Raw genomic sequence first — 23232 nt, 5'->3', positions numbered from 1 at the left:
GAATGAAAAGGGACTGTATAGTAGGAGACCCAGGAAGACCCCACTTCTTACCCAGAGACATAAAAAAGCCAGGCTGGAGTTTGCCAAAACTTACCTGAAAAAGCCTAAAACGTTTTGGAAGAATGTTCTCTGGTCAGATGAGACAAAAGTAGAGCTTTTTGGGCAAAGGCATCAACATAGAGTTTACAGGAGAAAAAAAGAGGCATTCAAAGAAAAAAACACCTTCCCTACAGTCAAACATGGCGGAGGTTCCCTGATGTTTTGGGGTTGCTTTGCTGCCTCTGGGACTGGACTGCTTAACAGTGTGCATGGCATTGTGAAGTCTGAAGACTACCAACAAATTTTGCAGCATAATGTAGGGTCCAGTGTGAGAAAGCTGGGTCTCCCTCAGAGGTCATGGGTCTTCCAGCAGAACAATGACCCAAAACACACTTCAAAAAGCACTAGAAAATGGTTTGAGAGAAAGCACTGGAGACTTCTAAGGTGGCCAGCAATGAGTCCAGACCTGAATCCCATAGAACACCTGTGGAGAGATCTAAAAATGGCAGTTTGGAGAAGGCACCCTTCTAATATCAGGGACCTGGAGCAGTTTGCCAAAGAAGAATGGTCTAAAATTCCAGCAGAGCATTGTAAGAAACTCATTGATGGTTACCGGAAGCGGTTGGTCGCAGTTATTTTGGCTAAAGGTTGTGAAACCAAGTATTAGGCTGAGGGTGCCAATACTTTTGTCTGGCCCATTTTTGGAGTTTTGTGTGAAATGATCAATGTTTTGCTTTTTGCTTCATTCTCTTTTGTGTTTTTTCATTTAAGACAAATTAAATGAAGATAATAATACCAAAGAATTTGTGTTTGCAATCATTTTCAGGAAGAAACTGAGTATTATCTGACAGAATTGCAGGGGTGTCAATACTTTTAGCTACAACTGTAACACCGAGTTATGCTTCAGAATTGTGACATTATAGAAGATGCAAGTATTTCCTAATAGTATGTAAAGGTCAGAAGTGATGACAAGCCTTTTTTAATAACATTTCACTTTTTGTTTTTCTAGATTACTACTTGCTTTTATGAACGGAAAACCAAGAGTATACAGTTTATCTACTTAACAGAAGACATATAAGGTATTGTGTTTTGTTCGTTCTACTCCTATGCATTGGTGCGTAATCATAAAGATCATTGCGAGAGACTATGGGGGGGGGATATCAACACTGGTACAAAAAAGAGTATTTGGCCACATCAGCCAATCAGATTTTACCTCTCATTTTTTTAAAGGTCCTCAAAATTAATATTAACAGCCTCATTGGTTACTGTGGGCAACTACGCCACTTTTTCTTTGCATTCATTTTGAAAATCTGGTTGTTAATGGTCATTAATATACTACTAACAAGTTTTTAGGAAATATTAGGTACATTTTATATATCACACTAATGGATTTGTTCTGATCTTGCTTATGCATGCATTATGTATAGGTATATATGTGAAGGTGGCCTGAAATCTGAGTACTTTCACTTATGCCCCCCCATACTCACTACACTAACGTTGGCCGAAGCCACCAATATTGATGGGTTCGGTAAACCGCCTGGGTCCTGGACAGATGATTATCAGGGAAGTTAAGGAACTGGCATGTCCAATTTCTTGCTTACCATCCATTTGTCCTCCTTGAGATAAACCACCTCCAGAGATGTTGGCAGAAACAGTGCCCCTGTGCATGGAAGAGACGGCCATCATTCGTCAACAGCCATCTAAGGTGTTTTGGGAGCTTTAGGTAGCTGCTGATTTTATTGCAGATTACATTTCTGAGACTGAAATTAGGTTCCATACATCTGAATGTGGTTGTTTCAGATGAATGGAACTGTTGTAGAACAGCAATAAAATCCACAGCAAATACAGAACATGAAGATATGCTAAGGGCTGGTTAACCAAACTAGCTAGCCTCATAGTCGGGTCTGGATTTGACTAACTAGTCTGGGCCCACATTTAGGTTTTTGCAGTTTTTGCAGAATAGTCTAACACAAGTCTCATCTATGCGAGACTTTTTATATTGGGATATTTTGTTGTGTTACAGTTACAGGAGGTTAGAGAAAAGATTCACAAATAACAAAAAAAAGACCATTTACTGACTTCTAGAAGAAGTTGCCTGGCAGTTGAATATAAATGTGACATCAGTCTATGTGTAGGAACAGAGCAGCGTGACTTCACAGATCTCTGCACAGCTTCATGGCATGCCTGTGGCTGTCACTCCCCTGGGACGATGATTGCTTCTTATAGTAGTCTGATTTGGGTATAAATCTCCATTGCTCGACTGAAAAAACTGTCAGTCTGTAGTCAGAGAGGGAGGACTATACTATATTTCTGCTTACAGTACTTTGATAGTCTCACATTAAAGATAATCTATCAGCAGATTTTTGCTATGTAATCTGAGAGCACCATAACGTAGTGAAAGAAACCCCGATTCCTACGATGTGTCATTTACTAGGGTGTGTTTGTCTGTTTCAGTACAATTAGAGTTTTAACAGCAGGATATTATCACTAGAGTGGAAAAAAATCCCCGTACATTCTCGTCCAATCACATCTCCACCTCTGATTAGCAGCTTTCTGTCAATATACAGTGTACACAGAAAGCTGCCATTCAGTAATGTGGGCTTGTACAGAGCTCTGCTAGATCTTCAGGAGAGAAAACTATAATTCTATCACAACTGTAAACTAAGCGATACATCTCTAGAACCAGGCACTCTGTCCCTGTATGAGATTACATAGCAAACACCTGCTGACATATTCCCTTTCATTCTAGCTCCTTCTTACATGACATTTATATTGTACATTTGTGAATGTGATATTGGTATCATGTGGGCAATTATCGCCATTGTGGCCTGGATGCCAGCTATTAGATAGTAACAAATAAATATCTACCTCTTCAATGTAGGAAACAAGAAACTGGAGGATTTAACATAAATTTTGTAACGCCCTCATAGCGATCCTACAATAAATGAAAACAGCAGATTCAATCTCTGTGTTGCCAAAGAGGCACAAACTAAAGAAATCACGAGCGGGGAAGAGATTTATTTTGTTCCTGAGTCCTGCGGTCTGTCCTAACTGAACACAAGGTCCTGTACTTTACCTAATAAATCAACTGTCAGCCCATAATGCCCATCATTCTTCAGCTGGGTGTGACTGCTTGTTTTGGGATTCTAGACCAGGTGACTTCCAGTAGGAGTATGTTGAGGTTGGAATTTAAAGTTGACCTGCTCCTTATAGACTTTGATTTGTGGTGGAAGTTACAAGGTAGAAATGTTGAACATGCAAGTCTTCTTCTTTGATCATTTTCACCATTTCTGAACTTGGCTCCCAGAGAAAAGCGTGGTCATTCATGCAGCTCTTCAATCCCTTGCTTTGATTTGTTCCTGTTAAAACAAGCAAAGTTACTTCTACCTTTCCTCGGAGTTTACGATGTGGCAGCTGCTGACAGGAACAGGCTTCTTTCTACCTTTGTGGTTTATTTTGACATTCATAAATATAGAAAATGACAGTAACGTACAGCATTATAAAAATATTCCATTTTACGACCTTCCCTAATGATATCCTGATGGTCACCTAAGAGCTGTGGCTTGGCCTCCAAGCCATCATTGGCTACCACAGACAGGCTTTCATGCTTAGAACATTGCATATATAAGTAGGATAGAACAACCTCATATAACTGATGGTACTCAATGGCGAAAGCCTGTATTATATAGAAATGTTTATTCTGCACTTTTAAAAAATATAACTCCATAATAGCAGTATCTTTCTGAAATGTTCCATTTACTCATAATAATTGAAAATCAGTTCTTTCTTCACCATATACCCCTACATCCACCATGCTATAAACCTCTTACCTGTATCTCATTATTTATATAAAGGGGTTTTCCCATGAATAAAGTTCATTTTAATCAGTAGATCTTGGAATAATAATAAGTTCCAAAATTGATGTGTTAAAAAAATGTTCCTGTGCTGAGATAATCTTATAAATGTGCCCCTGCTGTGTACTGTGTAATGGCTGTGTCTGACTGTACAGGAACATGGTCTGATCGTATCACAGCTCCTGGGCAATCGAGGAAGAAAAAGAGAGGATAAAGACAGGACAGCATGGGATCATTCATAACACTGAAAACAGTTTAGTTGCTGCCAAACTTTATTGTGAATATACTCATTTTTTAGACTAAATTTCAATTTTTCTCCAGAAAAAAATTGTCACCAGAGATGTAAGTATTTCTGCTCAGTGCCGCTACACTGACGCCCAAGACAACTGTCATGTTACAGAACCGCTCCAGGTATAAGAAAACTGTAGTCTTAAGATATTTATGTAAACTGGGATATTAATTTCGAAATATTAAATAATAAATTAAAAATCATACTAATAACTAAAAAAACAACAAAAACAAATGATCCCTCCTCAGAACCTTTAGCAAAGACACTATTAGAGTAAGATCTGTTATGTAATTATGTTGCAGAAATTGTGCCCTGAGTTATCAGTGTTATCAGTATAGTCTATACTGCAGTATTCATACATTTGATGTTTGCATATGTCTTGGCGCGCTCCATGTGCACCTGCACCTTATGTGTACAGCAGCTTGCACCTGTTCACATTTACTTTTTTTTGTTAGGAGGTGCTGGTCATATTTTCTTATGTTCTGTGGCTCATATTATATACTAGATGGAGGCCCGATGCTATCGCATCGGGAGGGCAGTAATGTCACAATGGGGGCATGCTTTGCAGTGTTGAGAATCTCTTCCCCCCCATGTGCTCACCCTCCTATCCACTCTTTCCCCATGTGCTGACTTCTCCTGTTTGTGCTCTCTTCTTTGACCTGTCTACCCCATGTGCTCTGTCTCTATCACCCCTGTGTCTGACTGTGTACAGAGCATACCACAGCTCCTGGGCAGGGGAGGAAGCAAAAGACAATACTGACATTACAGCAGGAGATCACAGGGGATACATTTTGTGAGGTAAAATATTGTTTAAAATCAGTCAGTGAAATATTTTACCTCATAAAATGAATCCTCTGTGATCCCCTGCTGTAATGTCAGTATTCTGTGAGAGTGTGTGTGAGTGTGTGTGGTGAGTATGGGATATAGAGTGTGTGTGTGTGGTGCGACGGTGTTCCGCTGGTGGTACCGCACAATAGGTTGGTACCAGCAGCAGTTTCCATATTTAGACACCCATCACTTGGGTGTCCCAATATGGCGGTCGGTGAACTTCCTCCGCTTGGAATTCTGGGGTACGGTGACATCTGGACAGAACAGGAAATGAAACCATTACAAGGCAATTATATAAATAGATTATTTTGTTATAGTTCTTGTTCATCACAAGCTTCGCTCATCAGGCTACAAGGATTTGATGACTTTTTTGTATACTGAAAAAAATTAACTGCATGGAAAAGGGTATTATATGTATAGATTTACATAAATAGCAGGTTTTGTTGGTATTCTCCAAAAATAATAATAAGAGCTAAATTATATATAAGATATATACTTCATGTGTCAATATCACCTAATTGTGATATTGATGTACTCTTGAAATTGTAAAAAGAAAATGAAAGCCTTACAGCTCTCCTTGGCGGTAAATACAATGAAGTAACATATGCACATTTGTTATATAAGACGTGATAAAGAAGTAACAGCGCATGCATACACCCTGGGGGAAATGTCTGAATTTTGTCAGAGTGTGTGAGCCACACACCAGTATCTCTCCCCTAGTAACTAGTGTCCATTGATAAATGTGTTCATGGATCTGCAGTAGGCTGAAAGCAAGGCCTGGTTGGACTGAAATAGAGTAGTAATAATGTGATGCATTACTCTGAAGTCCTCCTGACACATTTCTAGGTGCTGTAAAAAATAGTGCAGAGTGCTGTAGATAAGCCCCTGATGTTGGTGCCGGCAGCTCATTGTCCAAAAAAAGGGTGACAGATTCCCTTTAAATTCCCTGAAACTAGTATTATACTTAGAATCATAGAATCATAGAATCGTAGAGTTGGAAGGGACCTCCTGGGCTATCTGGTCCAACCCCCTGCTCAAAGCAGGATTCGCTAAATCATCCCAGTCAGATGTCTGTCCAGCCTCTGCTTGAAGGCTTCCATTGAAGGAGAACTCACCACTTCTCGTGGCAGCCTGTTCCACTCATTGATCACTCTAACTGTCAAAAAGTTTTTTCTAATATCTAATCTGTGTCTCCTCCCATTCAGTTTCATCCCATTGCTTCTAGTCTTTCCTTGTGCAAATGAGAATAAAATTGATCCTTCTACAACTTACCAGCTGCCATCTTCATCTTTCATCGGCGCCACTCTGGTTGTCTTGTGCATGTTGTGACATGTCAGATCGCTCCTCTATTTGCTGGGTGAGCTGGAAGTCACTACTCAGTGTAAGTCTATGAGAGCCAGAACAAGCTCTTGTAGACTAGTATTGAGAGCTCATGACCGTCAGCTGTGGCTTAGATAGACTCCGAAGCTGCGGTTACAAGATGGCGGATTGGGACCAGAAGCGGCATCAGAAGAAGCAGAAGATGACAGCTGGTATGTATAATAATAGGTTCAGGGAATTTAGATTAGTGACACAACGCCAATGCTGAAATTTAAAAAAAAACATTGGAATGGTGCTTTAACATTAGATTTATCTCATTTATGCAAGAAAGTTCATTGTGCACTTTATCTACATCCATTCCAGCCATAGCATCAACAGCCATGCTAAGTTGAATGTGTCTGCCCTCAAAAAATATGGGATATCTCACGTCCTGTCATGGATTCTGCACAGAATCTGCACTGGGCATCCATACAAACAGTAGCCTCGTTGAGTAGGGCTAATCCTTGTGTGGGTATGCAGTGTTTCAAACTGACTGTTTCTCGGATTTCTGTATCGGATTCTCTTCCAGATTTTTTTGCACCAAGTGGGTTTTCTTGCTCTTCTTGTTAGAGCTTTGCTTGTATTTTGGCTCCTATTTAGGGACAACAAAGTTGACCCTCTGTTGGAACCACAAATTATCACCTTACATGGTTTAAACATTTCCATCGCCAAAAAGAGGTGCCAATTTCTGCAGAAATACCTTTGGATGAAACAAACTGCTATCATGCGTCCCTTGTTATTGTTGTTACGTTGTTATTGTTCTAAATTCACAGTTCATACTCCTAGCAGAATAAACCACCCTCTTAAGAGCTCTCCTGAGCAAGGTTTACACCAATTAAAGAGCTCGTCTGCATAATGAGAGAAGGTAGACTTTGTAAATGAAACACAATAATGTAACCACTACCGGCTGTTAGATTAACTGCCAATGAATAGAGTGGATGGCAAAGACTATCTGTTTATACCTTGGGTGTGTTATGGCCTCCACACATAACTGCTGTTACTTTTCCATATTCTCTATACATGCGTGTAGTAGTATGAAAAACACCAGATGGGAAGAAAGAATACAGACAGAGACAGAGTTAGTCTGGAGAAGTCTGGGCAGTGCCCATGGTCCGACTGGCCCACTGGAGAACCGGAGGATTCTCCGGTGCGCCCAGGCACTGACACCTGCTGGCATACAGGGCCAGCAGCTGCCTAGGGCCCCCACTACTCCAGGGGTCCCCAGCCAGTGGCGTGTCGCTAATAGCGGCACACCATGCAGCTGCTATGGGGGTCCCGGATGCCAGCGGGTGACAGGAGGCAGAAGCCGACTGCTGCGGCTAAGCCTGTCTCCGCTGCTGAAGAGAAATGAATATTCACTCTTTCCCACTCCCCATGGGCATGGAGAGGGGTGAACATTCATTTCACTTTAATAGCGGGCAGTGTTAGCCGCAGGCTGCAGCTAACACTGCCCGCTTTCAGAGACGGCAGATCAGGGCTCCAGCCCATGCGGCCACTATGGGGCCGTAAGTCGGGGGGCCCGGCACCAGTGCCACCCCCCAGTGCGTGCTACATTCAACTGTAACGGCATCATAGATGCCGATACAGTTGAAAGCAATAATAGAGGACCGAGCATCAGATGACACTCCCTCTCCCATCATTCCCCTCTGCCTCTCACACAGCAGTTGCGCTGTACCCGCTGTGTGTCGGGCAGACGGCAGTGAGTGTAGCTGCTGATACTGGAACAGAACTGTAATCAGCGTGGGAGCGAGGTGGAGATGTGAGTATTGTGTTTGTTTTTTTATATACAAATCAGTGAGTCCTGGTTGCATTATACCCTATGAGGCAGGCAGCATGATACCCTAAGAGGTGGGCAGCATGATACTCTATGAGGGAGGCAGCACTATAACCTATGAGGTGGGCAGCATGATACCCTATGAGGGGGGCAGCATGATGCCCTATGAGAGGGAAAGCATGATACCCTATGAAGTGGGCAGCCTGATACCCTATGAGGGGGCTGCATTATACCCTGTGAGGGGACTGCATTATATTCTGTGGGGGGCTGCATTATACTCCGAGGGAGCTACATTATATTCTGTGGGGAGGTACATTATACTATATGAGGGGGGCTGCATTATACCCTATGAGGGGGCTACGTTATATTCTATGGGGGGGCTGCATTATACCTTATGAGGGGTTGCATTAAACTCTTAGGGGCTACATTATGTTCTGGGGGGGCTGCATTTTACTATATGAGGCTGGCTACAAGGGGCCCTTATAAGGGGCTACATTATATTCTATGGGTGGCTGCATTATATTCTATGAGGGGGCTACATTATATTCTATGAGGGGGCTGCATTATACTGTATGAGGGCTGCATTATATTCTATGAGGGGGCTACTTTATATTATATGAAGGGACTGCATTAAACTCTATGAGGGGGCTGCATTATACTTTGAGGGGGCTACATTATAGTCTGTGGGGGGCTGCATTATACTATATGATGCTGGCTGCATTTTATCCTATGAGGGCGCTACATTATATTCTTTGAGGTGATGCATTATATTCTATGAGGGAGGCTACATTATATTATATGAGGGGGCTTCAATTTACTATATGAGGGCTGCATTATATTCTATGAGGGAATGCTTTATATTATATGAGGGAGCTCCATTATACCCTATGAGGGGAGCCGAATTATACCCTGAGGGAGTTACATTATATTTTGTGGGGGGGCTGCATTATAATATATGAAGGGGGCTGTATTATACCCTATGAGGGGGGCAGCATGATACCTTATGAGGGAGACAGCATGATACCCTATGAGGTGGGCCGCCTGATACACAATGAGGGGGGCAGCATTATACCCTGTGAAGGGGGCTGCATTATACCCTGTAAGGGGACTGCATTATATTCTGTGGGAGGCTGCATTATACTCCGAGGGAGCTACATTATCTGTGGGGAGGTGCATTATACTATATGAGGGGGGCTGCATTATACCCTATGAGGGGGCTACATTATATTCTATGGGGGGGCTGCATTATACCTTATGAGGGGTTGCATTAAACTCTTAGGGGGCTACATTATATTCTGTGGGGGGCTGCATTATACTGCAGTTGTGGCCAAAAGTATTGACATCCCTGCAATTTTGTCAGATAATACTCAGTTTCTTCCTGAAAATGATTGCAAACACAAATTCTTTGGTATTATTATCTTCATTTAATTTGTCTTAAATGAAAAAACACAAAAAGAATTGTGCTAAAGCCAAATTGGATATAATTCCACACCAAACATAAAAAAGAGGGTGGACAAAAGTATTGGCACTGTTCGAAAAATCATGTGATGCTTCTCTAATTTGTGTAATTAACAGCACCTGTAACTTACCTGTGGCACCTAACAGGTGTTGGTAATAACTAAATCACACTTGCAGCCAGTTGACATGGATTAAAGTTGACTCAACCTCTGTCCTGTGTCCTTGTGTGTACCACATTGAGCATGGAGAAAAGAAAGAAGACCAAAGAACTGTCTGAGGACTTGAGAAACCAAATTGTGAGGAAGCATGAGCAATCTCAAGACTACAAGTCCATCTCCAAAGACCTGAATGTTCCTGTGTCTACCGTGCGCAGTGTCATCAAGAAGTTTAAATCCCATGGCACTGTGGCTAACCTCCCTAGATGTGGACGGAAAAGAAAAATTGACAAGAGATTTCAACGCAAGATTGTGCTGATGTTGGATAAAGAACCTCGACTAACATCCAAACAAGTTCATGCTGCCCTGCAGTCCAAGGGTATAACAGTGTCAACCCGTACTATCCGTCGGCGTCTGAATGAAAAGGGACTGTATAGTAGGAGACCCAGGAAGACCCCACTTCTTACCTCGAGACATAAAAAAGCCAGGCTGCAGTTTGCCAAAACTTACCTGAAAAAGCCTAAAACGTTTTGGAAAAATGTTCTCTGGTCAGATGAGACCAAAGTAGAGCTTTTTGGGCAAAGGCATCAACATAGAGTTTACAGGAGAAAAAAAGAGGCATTCAAAGAAAAAAACACGGTCCCTACAGTCAAACATGGCGGAGGTTCCCTGATGTTTTGGGGTTGCTTTGCTGCCTCTGGCACTGGACTGTTTGACCGTGTGCATGGCATTATAAAGTCTGAAGACTACTAACAATTTTTGCAGAATAATGTAGGGTCCAGTGTGAGAAAGCTGGGTCTCCCTCAGAGGTCATGGGTCTTCCAGCAGGACAATGACCCAAAACACACTTCAAAAAGCACTAAATGGTTTGAGAGAAAGCACTGGAGACTTCTAAGGTGGCCAGCAATGAGTCCAAACCTGAATCCCATAGAACACCTGTGGAGAGATCTAAAAATGGCAGTTTGGAGAAGGCACCCTTCTAATATCAGGGACCTGGAGCAGTTTGCCAAAGAAGAATGGTCTAAAATTCCAGCAGAGCATTGTAAGAAACTCATTGATGGTTACCGGAAGCGGTTGGTCGCAGTTATTTTGGCTAAAGGTTGTGCAACCAAGTATTAGGCTGAGGGAGCCAATACTTTTGTCTGGCCCATTTTTGGAGTTTTGTGTGAAATGATCAATGTTTTGCTTTTTGCTTCATTCTCTTTTGTGTTTTTTTCATTTAAGACAAATTAAATGAAGATAATACCAAAGAATTTGTGTTTGCAATCATTTTCAGGAAGAAACTGAGTATTTTCTGACAGAATTGCAGGGGTGTCAATACTTTTAGCCACAACTGTATATGAGGCTGGCTGTATTTACCCTACAAGGGGCTACATTATATTCTATGGGAGGCTGCATTATATTCTATGAGGGGGGCTACATTATATTCTTATATTCTATGAGGGAGCTGCATTATACTGTATGAGGGCTGCATTGTATTCTATGAGGGGGCTACTTTAAATTATATGAAGGGACTGCATTATACTATATGAGGGGGCTGCATTATACTCTGAGGGGGCTGCATTATAGTCTGTGGGGGGCTGCATTATACTATATGATGCTGGCTGCATTTTATCCTATGAGGGGGATACGTTATATTCTATGAGGGGATGCATTATATTCTATGAGGGAGGCTACATTATATTATATGAGGGGGCTTCAATTTACTATTTGAGGGCTGCATTATATTCTGTGAGGGGGCTGCTTTATACTATATGAGGGGGCTCCATTATACCCTATGAGGGGGACTGAATTATACCCTGAGGGGGCTACATTATATTCTGTGGGGGGCTGCATTATAATATATGAATGGGACTGTATTATACCCTATGAAGGAGCTACATTATATTCTATTGGGGGCTGTATTATACCTTATAAGGAGGTTGCATTATACTCTGAAGGGGATACATTACACCCTATGGGGGGCTGCATTATACTCTATGAGGCTGGCTGCATTATATTCTATGGGAGGCTACATTATATTCTATGGGGGCTGCATTATATTCTATGATTGGAGCTACATTATATTCTGTGAGGGGGACTACATTATATTCTATGAGGGGGCTACATTATATTCTATGAGGGGACTGCACTATACTATATGAGGGCTGCATTATATTCTATGAGTGGGCTACTTTATATTCTATGAGGGGGCTACCCCAACCCCTGCTACATAATTAAGACAGGTACTACCTTATATTATACCCTGATATTAGTGCGTTTTACCGCACAATTGGTGGTCTTGTATTTATTTCTATGTAGCTACATAGTGGGCCTCAAGATTGATTTTCTCTGGTTAGCCCAAAGTGCTTCAGTCCAACGCTGGCAGTGCCCTTTGCAACATCAAGGGACGTGTGTTGCAGCTTTATTGAAAACGTCTTTTGTTCTGCTTCTGCAGCCGGAGGATCTATGTGTAGGCAAATGTAGCCATCATGCAAGGAGCTGATATGAGCCATATAAATAATATTAATAGCATTAGGTGACAATATCAGAGGTTGCCACAAAGCTGACTGTTTGCATTGGCAAGTAGTTAAAATAAAACGATCACGCTGTGACAGTGATTCACTGTCCCAAGTGGCCTGCCATACCAGATTGCTATCAATCTGTTCACTTTGAACATACTGTAAATGGTCTCTCATTATTTACATTATTAGTAAAGCACAATGACTTCTATTTTCAGTTCACTATTCATTTATTTGTTTTAACATCCTCCTCCTTTTATTAGTACTATTAATAGAATTACCCTAATAGGATGGAAGCAACCTCAGGAGTCAGTGGCTCCTTAAGTGCTCTGTCATGCCCAAAGCACGTAATGCCTCATTTACATCTGAATCAAATTACTCGGTGATATGAATGAATTAATTATTCAGAAATGTAACAATATGAGATGTAAAGGTGTAGATGGATTATATTTTCCTATTACAAGAGTCTGTAGCCTGGAAATTAGATGAAAAAAAGTCCTTCAGTACATTGTCATTAAGCACCCTCTACAATGCTGAAGAATGTTACAGCGTCCATCAAAGGATGAGATTGTATTGAGTATATTGAAGTAATATTGAACTTCTAAGTGAAAGTTTCATAAGTAGATAGGATGTTTGGGCAGTGATTAGCACATTTGCTTTGCAATGCAGCTCTGGGGTTCTGGGTTCAAATCCATCCATGGACAACATCTGGAAGGAGTTTGTATATTCTCCCTGTGTTTGTGTGGGTTTCCTCTAGGTTCCCCGTTTTCCTCTCATACAAAGACATAATGATAGGGAATTTAGATTGTGAGCCCCATCAGGGACAGTGATGATAATGTCTGTAAAGAGCAGCGAAATATGATGCTGCTCTATAAGCAAAGCCTAAATAATAAAAAATGCTGCTCGGACAGCGGTGCACTCTGATAAGGCAGGTAGACACAGTGAGAAATAGACAATCTGGGAAGATTTATTGGAGAAAGGTCCAACAGCACTGAAAACATCAGACTGCCCGGTCCGTTCCAGAGAAAGACTTATTAGCTTTCCAATTGAGTGTTTCCAGCTGGAATCCCCCTTTAGCAAACATGTAGGGATTTCATTGCTTTTGTGTCTACAGAAGAAATGTGAAATCTGAGTTTGAAAGGCTATTTATTTGGTGCTGTTGCACCCGCCAGCTTGGAGGTTCTCATGGGAAGGGTTCTATCTGAGTACCCACCAGCTCGGAGGTTCTCTAGAGAAGGGTTATATCTGAGGACCCACCAGCACGGAGGTTCTCCTGAGAAGAGTTCTATCTGAGGACCCACCAGATCGGAGGTTCTCCTGAGAAGGGTTCTATCTAAGCACCCACCAGCTCGGAGGTTCTTCTGAGAAGGGTTCTATCTGAGGACCCCCCAGCTCAGAGGTTCTCCTGAGAAGAGTTCTATCTGAGGACCCACCAGCTCGGAGGTTCTCCTGGGAAGGGTTCTATCTAAGGACCCACCAGCTCGGAGGTTCTTCTGAGAAGGGTTCTATCTGAGGACGGACCCTCTTTAAAGTGAAAGGAAACTGGATATATTAAGACCTTTTACACCTTTTTGTGAACTGTGTAGGAATTTAACTCCGGCATTAGTGCACTGTCACCATCATTTTCAAGTTCATTCAGCCTGCCAGGAACCTGAAGATCTTTGAAGTCTTTACCAGATGGCAGGTCTTAGTGTGGAAGTAAAGCCTCATAGAGTTTCAGCGGTTGAATAGCTTGAACGATGAAGTATACTATTCCACTGTTTTTGCCAAGGATAAAAACTGAAAAGGAAGGAGCGCAATAGGGTCTTATCTGGGTGGAAGATAGAATAAATTCAAATGGAATCTACTCACCTTTCCACGAACGAATAAACGCATGTAAATCAATGTCAGCCTGCTGCACGCCCGAGGTTCACAACCATGACCGCCAATATAATTCCTTTTGGATAAAAATTTGGGCTTACTGTGCGCTGCTGAGACCACGATAAAATCACCACATGAGAATCTTTTTAACTCTTTATTCCCAACGCGTTTCAAAGTGAAAAGCCACTTCTTCTTCAGGGGATGACTATATGTCATCCCCTGAAGAAGAAGTGGCTTTTCACTTTGAAACGCGTTGGGAATAAAGAGTTAAAAAGATTCTCATGTGGTGATTTTATCGTGGTCTCAGCAGCGCACAGTAAGCCCAAATTTTTATCCAAAAGGAACTGTTTTTGCCTAAACATATGTACAATGTGTGGTTTGATGGGTCTTAGACTGCACTGTGAGGATCAGGAATATAAAGGTTGTGTGCAAAGCAGTCTGAAGAGTTCAATGATTGGGAGAGAAAATGCCGCGCGATTTAAGCAAGATGTTGTTTTTCCGCTTGTGGCAGAATTTTGCTCTGATCCTGGTGAATTTCACTCCCTTGCAAGGCTTGAACTTTATTGAGTGCAGTCCAAGAAAGACAGCTGAGTAATTTGCAGGAAGCAATCTTTTCCTAGAAGTATGCAGTTCCAAATCCGTACAGATTCTCCGACCACTGAGACACCAGAGCCGGGCAAGCAGAACTTGTCTAAAAAAAAACCTTGAGCAACTGTATATAAAACAAGCTTGTTGAACTCTGCAATGAGAAATTCATTATTGCTTCCAGAAACAAATTGTGCTGCCTGGAGAAGTGGCGCTCCAGTGCTAAGCCCAGTCCGTCAGTCAGTTCTGAGGCAGCTGTTTCCTGACATTTCTGTAAAATGTTGTGGAAAAACTAATGAAGGTGGTACAGTAATGGTTTCAAGCTTGGTTTGTGGAAAATATGACACTGTTTCCATCAGCAATTAAGAATGAACAGGGCTGTGTTTTTCCTCTAGTGGGAGCAGCATGTCGTTGATGCACACAGGAAGGAGAAGAGACAGCAGAGACGTGGGGTTGCGTTAGGTCAGCAGTACAGATATGTGTAAGGCGTAATGTGCACTGCGGACACACAGAGACAATGAGCCCATGAAAGGGACAGGCTACCACTTCCTTCCAAGTTAAACAGGAGAAGCCCCTTTTTGGCAAATCTACCCACATGATATTATCATAGAGCTTCCCCAGCTATTTCCTGATAGTGACACGCAGTAGCAGCTGTGGCGGAGAGCAAAACAGCTTAATCCGCCATCTCTCATGATCTGCATTGGCTAACAATAGAGAAACAAAGTTCACATGCATCGATTGTATGGCTTCTGTAGAGACGGAACAGTAAAGAATATAGAAAGCAGGGTTTTTTTCCATTTAGCTTACTGTTTAATCTTACATTTTTTTTCACTTTTTATTTCTCATAATATCAATTTTTCGTAAAAGGCTACTAATAATAATAATCATCATCTTACATTTGCATCAAAGAGGAAAGAAAAGGTTTACTCCATACCCATATAAAAACACATGTGTATATCTAATATGTAAAGCTCAATGTGTGTGTGTGTGTATGTATGTATGTATGTCCGGGATTGGCATCCGCACCGTCGCAGCTACAGCCACAAAATTTGGCACAGTCACACGTCTGGACACCGAGAGCATCATAGGTTATGTTGTGAGGCAAAATTTTAACTCCGCGCGTTCCAATTCACTAAACAATTTTGCCCCTATCAACATAATGGGGGAAAAAGTGTATGTATTGGCATCTGCACCATCGTAGCTACAGTCACAAAATTTTGCACAGTCACACGTCTGGACCCCGAGAGCGTCATAGGCTATGTTGTGAGGTGAAATTTTAACCCCGCACGTTCCAATTCGCCAAACAATTATGCCCCTATCTACATAACGGGGAAAAAGTGTATGTACGTATTGGCATCTGCACCGTCGTACCTACAGCCACAAAATTTTGCACAGTCACACGTCTGGACCCCAAGAGCGTCGTAGGCTATGTTGTGAGGCGAATTTTAACCCCGCGCGTTCCAATTCACCAATTTTGCCCCTATCTACATAATGGGGAAAAAGTGAAAGGAAAAGTTTTGGAGGCAAATTGACAGCTGCCAGATGTGAACAAGGGGGACTTAAAGAATGAGAGCGATGGCGCGGATGTGCGAGCACAGTCTTTGCACCTTATGGAGCAGGGATGTTAACTCCGGACAATTATTAAGGAAGCACTGCACCACCAGGTTCAAAGTGTGAGCCAGGCAAGGTATGTGTGTGAGTTTTGCACGGGCTATGGCTGCCACAAAATTACGGCCGTTATCACTGACTACCTTGCCTGCCTCAAGATGTAGACTGCCCAGCCATAACTCTGTTTGTCGCTGCAAGTAGTCGGCCAGTACCTCCACGGTGTGTCTGTTGTCGCCCAAAGACATCATCTTTAACACAGCCTGCTGACGCTTACCACTAGCTGTTCGATAGTGGGACACCTCGTGTGCAACACTGCCAGCTGCGGATGGAGTGCTCGTGCAACTGCGTTTTGTGGACGAGCTTTCACTGATAGACGAGGAGGAGGAGCGAAAGCCTACAGCCAACTGTTTACTATACCGTGGGCTAGGCAGCACTGTTCCACCGCCGCTGTCCCCAGTGGAGCCAGCATCCACCACATTAACCCAGTGCGCAGTGATGGACACGTAACGGCCCTGGCCTTGCCTACTGGTCCATGCATCTGTTGTGAGGTGCACCTTTCCACTCACTGGCTGTTTTAGTACATGGACAATGCGGTCTTTCACATGCAGGTGGAGGGCAGAGATGGCTTTCACTTTTTCTCCATTATGTAGATAGGGGCAAAATTGTTTGGTGAATTGGAATGCGCGGGGTTAAAATTTTGCCTCACAACATAGCCTATGATGCTCTCGGGGTCCAGACGTGTGACTGTGCCAAATTTTGTGGCTGTAACTGCGACGGTGCGGATACCAATCCCGGACATACATACATACACACACACATTGAGCTTTATATGTTAGATTACTATTATTAACACAGTTCAACAACAAAATAGTGTAATTCATTGCTAATTCATATAGATTTGATGCTGCTAAAAATGAAAATGATAAAGTTGAAAATTATCTCTAGTTTTTATTTTACACTTGTCGATTATGGAGAGTTATAATGCAGTAAGTGTATGAAAACGAATATATTTTATTAACATGAGGCTATCTGCTGCGGATCCGCAGCGTTTCTGGCCCTGCGGGTCCGCAGCAGTTTCTGCTGCGTTGTACAGTATCATTATTTCCAATGGTAAAACCAAAAACGCTGTGCACATGCTGCGGACTTTTCAGCGCAGATTTGCTGCGGGTTACAATCCGCAGCATGTCAATTGTTTGTGCGGAATCCGCTGTGGTTTCACATCTCCGTTGTAGAAGTGTGAAACCGCAGGTAAACCGCAGGTCTTTTTGACCTACGGTTTTTCCAAAATCCGCGCGCAAAAATCCGCACTACAGAAAACTACGTGTGCACATAACCTTAGGGTGACAGTATCTGGGAAGAGAAACACTTCAGCCTGGTGCAAAAGTGTACAAAATGAACCATTGGTTAATGCAAATTTTACTCCCTCCACTACACATCAAACTAGGACGAATGAAAAATTTGAAATAAAGAAAGTGATGGTTTCAAGTATTTGACGTCAAAATTTCCTTGATTCCACAATTGTTTCTTGGGTTTTCTATTTACCGTGTTCGCTAAATGCTAAACCTGACCTGGCAATATGATTCCCCAGGTCAATACAAGTACGCAAATACCAAACATGTATGGATTCTTTATTATTTATGTGGTGAAAAAAAGGGATTTTTTGGGTCCGATTCACTAATGGAATTAAATTCCAGTTCCCTTTTTTTCAGTCGCTGGGGTCACACTGCATTATGGCAGTCCGTTAGACGGACTGCGTTACACCGCAGCATAACGCGGTGTAGCGCAGTCCGTTAACGCTGCCATTAACCCCCTTCATGGGGCGCATCGCAAACGCATGCCATAATCGGCATGCACTAGAGATGTGCCGCCATTCTGTGACGGAGCATCAGACGCGGGCTGCAGCGTCTGAGGCCCCGTCACCGCTAGCGCAGATGAATCATCTGCGCTAGCGGTATAGCATAATGCGATCACGTTATACTGTAGCGTTAAGGCAGCCCGTCAACGCTATGCGTTGAACGGGCTGCCTTAACGCAGTATGATCAGGCCTTACCCTCTCATAGTTTTTGACTTTGAACTTTAACTTTTTGCTAGACGGGCTTCCCAAAAATAAGCTGATCACAGGATCCTTGATACTGAGACCCCCTTTATTAGCTGAGGCAGAGGCTTGCAGATTTTCATTCTTTGCAGTGCCATCTCTGGTGAAGTGGAGGATTACACAATTTTCTGTGAAATAAAAAAAACTAAATTCTTTTACAATCCCCACTCTTTGTGGGTGCTCAAATACAATCCATATTATGGACCTAGAGCTGTGTTACATTACTTTTTAATAGCAGGCTATTAAAGTATAGTGAGGCTGGCAAAGCTTAAAGGGAAACTTTTCACAATTAAACCGTATATAAAATGTTAAGTAACTTTTGCAAATACTCAATCTATGAGTCTTGTACAGTCCTTTTCTCCATTCGTGTCTAAGGCTAAAGTGTTTACCATATATCTTTTTCACATTTTTTTACTTGGGACATCTTATTTTATTTTATTTTTTTTAACAGAGAAAAACAAATTGTGACTGTGTACACATCAGTCCGCACTTTGAGAACCACATTGCTGTGTTCATGCCAGAAAAAGACACTGTAGGGATCACTGAAACATCATGGGAGTCACAGAAAAATCAGCTCTTACGAGTTATTGGAAATCAGCGTTCAAGTGGAAGTTAATGTGACTTTAATGCAGAGGTGTGGTTTCAACGTCAGCACTCTACACATTTGTCAAGGGGGTAGGAACTTGATAATGTCATTAAGCACACATGGTCCCAGACAAATATCTCCTGATAAGCATTGATTTTCCTCTTTTCGCTGCAGCCATTGCACTTAAGAGAAAAGAACATCCCTATTTCCATTCCCTAGGGGAGACAGAATGGCCTCGTGATAATGGAACACACACTTCATCATGCTTTTATAAAAAGTTTGTGTGGAGCAGTCAACAACTAGATCTGGCCTTTATATTGTTAGTAAGATATTATCGGTGAAATTGATTTTTCATTTTAACTTGTAAAATGCAAGAAATAAAAATTAGATATGTGCTCAATAAAGAACAGTTATATAATATTGAATTAGGCAGTATGTCAATAAAAGCTTAGAAAGCCATGATAATATTATGGCTGCGCCTATATCCAGTAGCATGACTGATAACAGAATAGCCCTAATTAGCAATTACTATATAGGGCCTGTTTTAGACGTCCGACATTAACGCAGCGATGTACGAACTGTTGGTGGGACTCCTGATCCAATCTCAACAGTATCATAGGCTTATATAAGGCTATTGCTTTCAGGAGAACTGCAGCCGGTTTGGACATTGTGGTCCACACTTGGAGCAAGAATTTGGGATTTTGTGAAGCTGACCCAACTAGATGGATTTGTTGTCTTGTGGTGTCTTCGTACATACTTGCTTGACTCTTGTTTTTTTCCACTGATACATTTTTAGTAACGTTCTTTCTTGCTCCCTTCTTGTAATCTCTCACCTTCCATAGCTTAACCAAGTCCTAATTCCATCTCTTCATACCAGTAAATTTTGTATATCCGATACATCACTGTACACAAGTACATCTCTAACATACTTGTGTATCAGGGATAAAATTAAATAGTTTTTGTTCCTACAAAATTACTAAAACACAGCGAATAACAATTAACAATAATCTTATTTTTAATACACTTTTTTAAAAATAAACCAGTAAATAACATGGACGCATTTGATACCTGTGGTAGGCTACTTTCACACTTGCGTTTTTTTGCTGCGCATTTTTTGCGCACACAAACGCATGAAAAAAACGCATCATGCGTTTGTGTGCGTTTTTTTGCGGGTTTTGGTGTGTTTTTAAAAGAAGAAAAAACACTTGCTTTTTTTGCGCATATTTGCGCATCACAATGCGCACCCATAGACTTTAATGGGTGTTTTGCTGTAAAAAAACGCATTGCGTGCGCATGCGTTTTTTGGGGCAAGTCGGACGCACAAAAAATGCAACAGGATGCATTTTGTGCGCCCGAGCGCACACTGCAAAAAAACGCATGCACATACAAACGCATACGTGCGCATATGTATGGGCACATATGCGCACCCATGTTAAAGTATAGGGGAAAAAACGCATGCGTTTTTTGCGCTAAAAAGCAGCGCAAAAAAACGCAAGTGTGAAACCAGCCGTAATCATAATCACCTGTACAATAAAGTGAACAGATTATTTACGGTGATCAATAGATGGAGTAAAAAAAAGTGCATTTTCCTTTATTCTCCCCATGAAACCCATGTAAAAAAATAACAGAAATGTAATGCTACATACATGTTTGTGAAAATGACACATAAAAAAGACTAAAACAAAGAAGCAAGTGTAGCTTACATAAAAACTAAAAAGTTTCAACTGTGAATGGATGAGAAAAAAAATCTTGTGGATCAAAAAATTGTCATTGTGTATGTGCATGTGTAACACGTGTATTTTATGTGCATATTTTATGTATACTTTTGTGCATGTTTGTGCTATGTATATACATGCTTAATGTGTAAGTACCGTACATATACCGTGTTTCAGTATGTACATATTTATGTGTGCCTAAAGTGAATATGGATGTAAAGGTGCGTTTGTACATACAGGTGGGGCATGATAGAGGGGGATTAGACACAAGTGTTTCACTGGGAACATTCACTGTTAGTGTCCACCCCTACCAAAGCTTTATCAATATATTTTGTCATTATGATTGCACTGATACAATTTATATGCAAGGCCTACATAAATGAACAGTCAATTGGAAGGCATAAATGGTAGTCACCAAAATATGACATGGCTATCCCTCTTCACAGTCGCATATATAAAATCATTCAGCTGTTTGTGCTCACGTGTACAGAACTAGCTGTTAATTTGAATGGGGATGTAGAACAAACAAGGCGAGCCTTATATGAGAAGGGAAGCAAAGACTTTTTTAGTGGCCTCATTTGTTTGGGGCCGTGACATGTAAATTCTGCATTCAAATATTTATGATAACAGTTCTCTTTGTGTCACTGTTTAAGATCATAGGATTTCTTGGAATTTCGTTTTCCTTTAGAAGTATCCATAAACTGCATAGCAATATAATAGATATAATTTTGCTATACAGGTAGGACATCATAGAAGCCGGATTATCAGACAGCCATAGAAAACGTACAGTCAAATATTTAAAAGACTATACATTTTAGTTAACATTAAAGAAATGCTTTTGTTACAAATGTTTTTGTGTCTTGTAAAATAGCATATTGTCTTGCAGTTCTTGTGCTGGAAAGAATGACAAACTATATTAATCTCTAGATTAGCAGATACTGGAATAATAGAAATGCTATTGTATGACATTATGAGTACTCCAGAAATTCAATCTGTTCATATAGAACTGAATTAGAAATAGTGAGCTTTGGCCTGAATGATATCAGGTGCCATTAGAATAGAAAGGTCTCGTGCACCATCGGCACATTTCTGTTCTCCTTCGGTTTGGCGTCCCCCTAAGCCAAAATATCAATTGCATTTCAAAAAATCTGAGGCTCCAGAATAATTAACTTCTTGGAAACAATGTAGCTTTAATAGAATACTTAAAAGTACATAACGGTAATTGGAGATGGCAACGTTTTGGGCAAATTTTGCCGGCTTCAGCTCAGGTTTTTAGAGTAAAATACAGCCAAATATCGATATTATATTGGCTACCATTCCACGATCTGAAGGTACAGTTTAGTGATAAATTACCCATCTAAGCCTTGCATGTACAGTTAGTGGTGCTCATCATGTGGTCGTCAAATGACAGGTATTGGTGCCGGTGAAAAATACTTGTATACCTGTCTTGTCTCTACCAGGGTCTGGTCAAGATACGTTACATGACTGGATGAGGATTAATGTTGCGTTCTGCACACTCTCTCTACACTTTTCCAGGGTTTTTTTTTTTGAAAGCCCGAATTTGCGTCTAAACCCAAGTGCTTTTAAAAAAAGTGACTAAGTGCCATAAAAAAGGGCACTAAGATGCTGATCTCTTGAAACCGTCTCCGAGCGAGACGGCCACAGCGAGGGTCAGGGACAAATAGCCTATTCTAGCCAAAGCTGACCCAGTCGTACTCCCAGCGATAACTTGGAGCCTTCGACTGTCTGCTCCTCTCCCGAGAGAGGAGAGCCAGGGATCAAGGGGGAACGGAAGCTGATGGCCACACACTCCCCCCCCCCTCGACCTACCAAGAGAGGAACCCGTAGGGGAGCCACATCCTGATAAAATCCTAGTGACGAGTGAACACACATGCAAAAGAGTGACACTCGGTGAAAGCAAATATAAAAATAAATAGTGACGGTTGCTCAGTGTAATACTGACCGGAACTTCGACTTGGAGTTTAAAAAAATTCCCCATCCTAAGGGCAAAAAGGCCCGAAAAAAGGTGTGTGCTAGAAGAATGAAAATAATGAAGTGTAACTTCCCAATCACAGTGAATTAAGGCACCGCAGGGTCACAACTCCTGGAGCACTTCAGGCTTTCAATCTTCCTTGGCCCAATGGCGTCGATCCTGGGGGGGGCATGTTTTCCATCAGGTGACTATACAAGCAACTAGGAAGCAGACCAAACCCAGTGTGCATTGTATCAATCTACTAGGGCAGCCTGTGTCAATTACTGGACTCCTTGATGCTGTTTGATAGAATCTCTGTTTTCTCTGCTGTAGATGTAGCAGGGATCAGGATGCTGAGCTATGTATAACCCAGCCCAAACCTCTGATTGGCAGTCTCCTGTGTACATTGTCAGCAAGTTGCCAATCAGTGATGTGGAAAGAGTTGCACAGACTAGCTGGACTGCTGTGAACTTAAGACCTAGTCAGGCTGTGATAATCTTTTGCTGATAAAACCCTTACTGCATTGAAACTGAGACTCAGTGATTTATATATTT

The 23232-nt window shown here is 41.7% G+C and overlaps 1 protein-coding gene across 1 annotated transcript in view; it reads left to right on the top strand.

The window, feature by feature from the left end:
* The window catches only part of HIVEP2 (HIVEP zinc finger 2), a 261592-nt gene that overhangs the window by 163277 nt on the left and 75083 nt on the right, over positions 1–23232 (top strand). The window contains exon 3 of the mRNA XM_073575665.1: positions 1049–1118. The gene's annotated coding sequence lies outside the window, so the exon portion shown is untranslated. The remainder of the gene's footprint in view (positions 1–1048; positions 1119–23232) is intronic.

The sequence above is a fragment of the Dendrobates tinctorius genome, unplaced genomic scaffold (assembly GCF_039654945.1).
Source record: "Dendrobates tinctorius isolate UK_male_01 unplaced genomic scaffold, ASM3965494v1 ptg000046l, whole genome shotgun sequence".
Lineage (NCBI taxonomy): Eukaryota > Metazoa > Chordata > Amphibia > Anura > Dendrobatidae > Dendrobates > Dendrobates tinctorius.
This window is presented reverse-complemented; position numbering and strand designations above follow the sequence as displayed.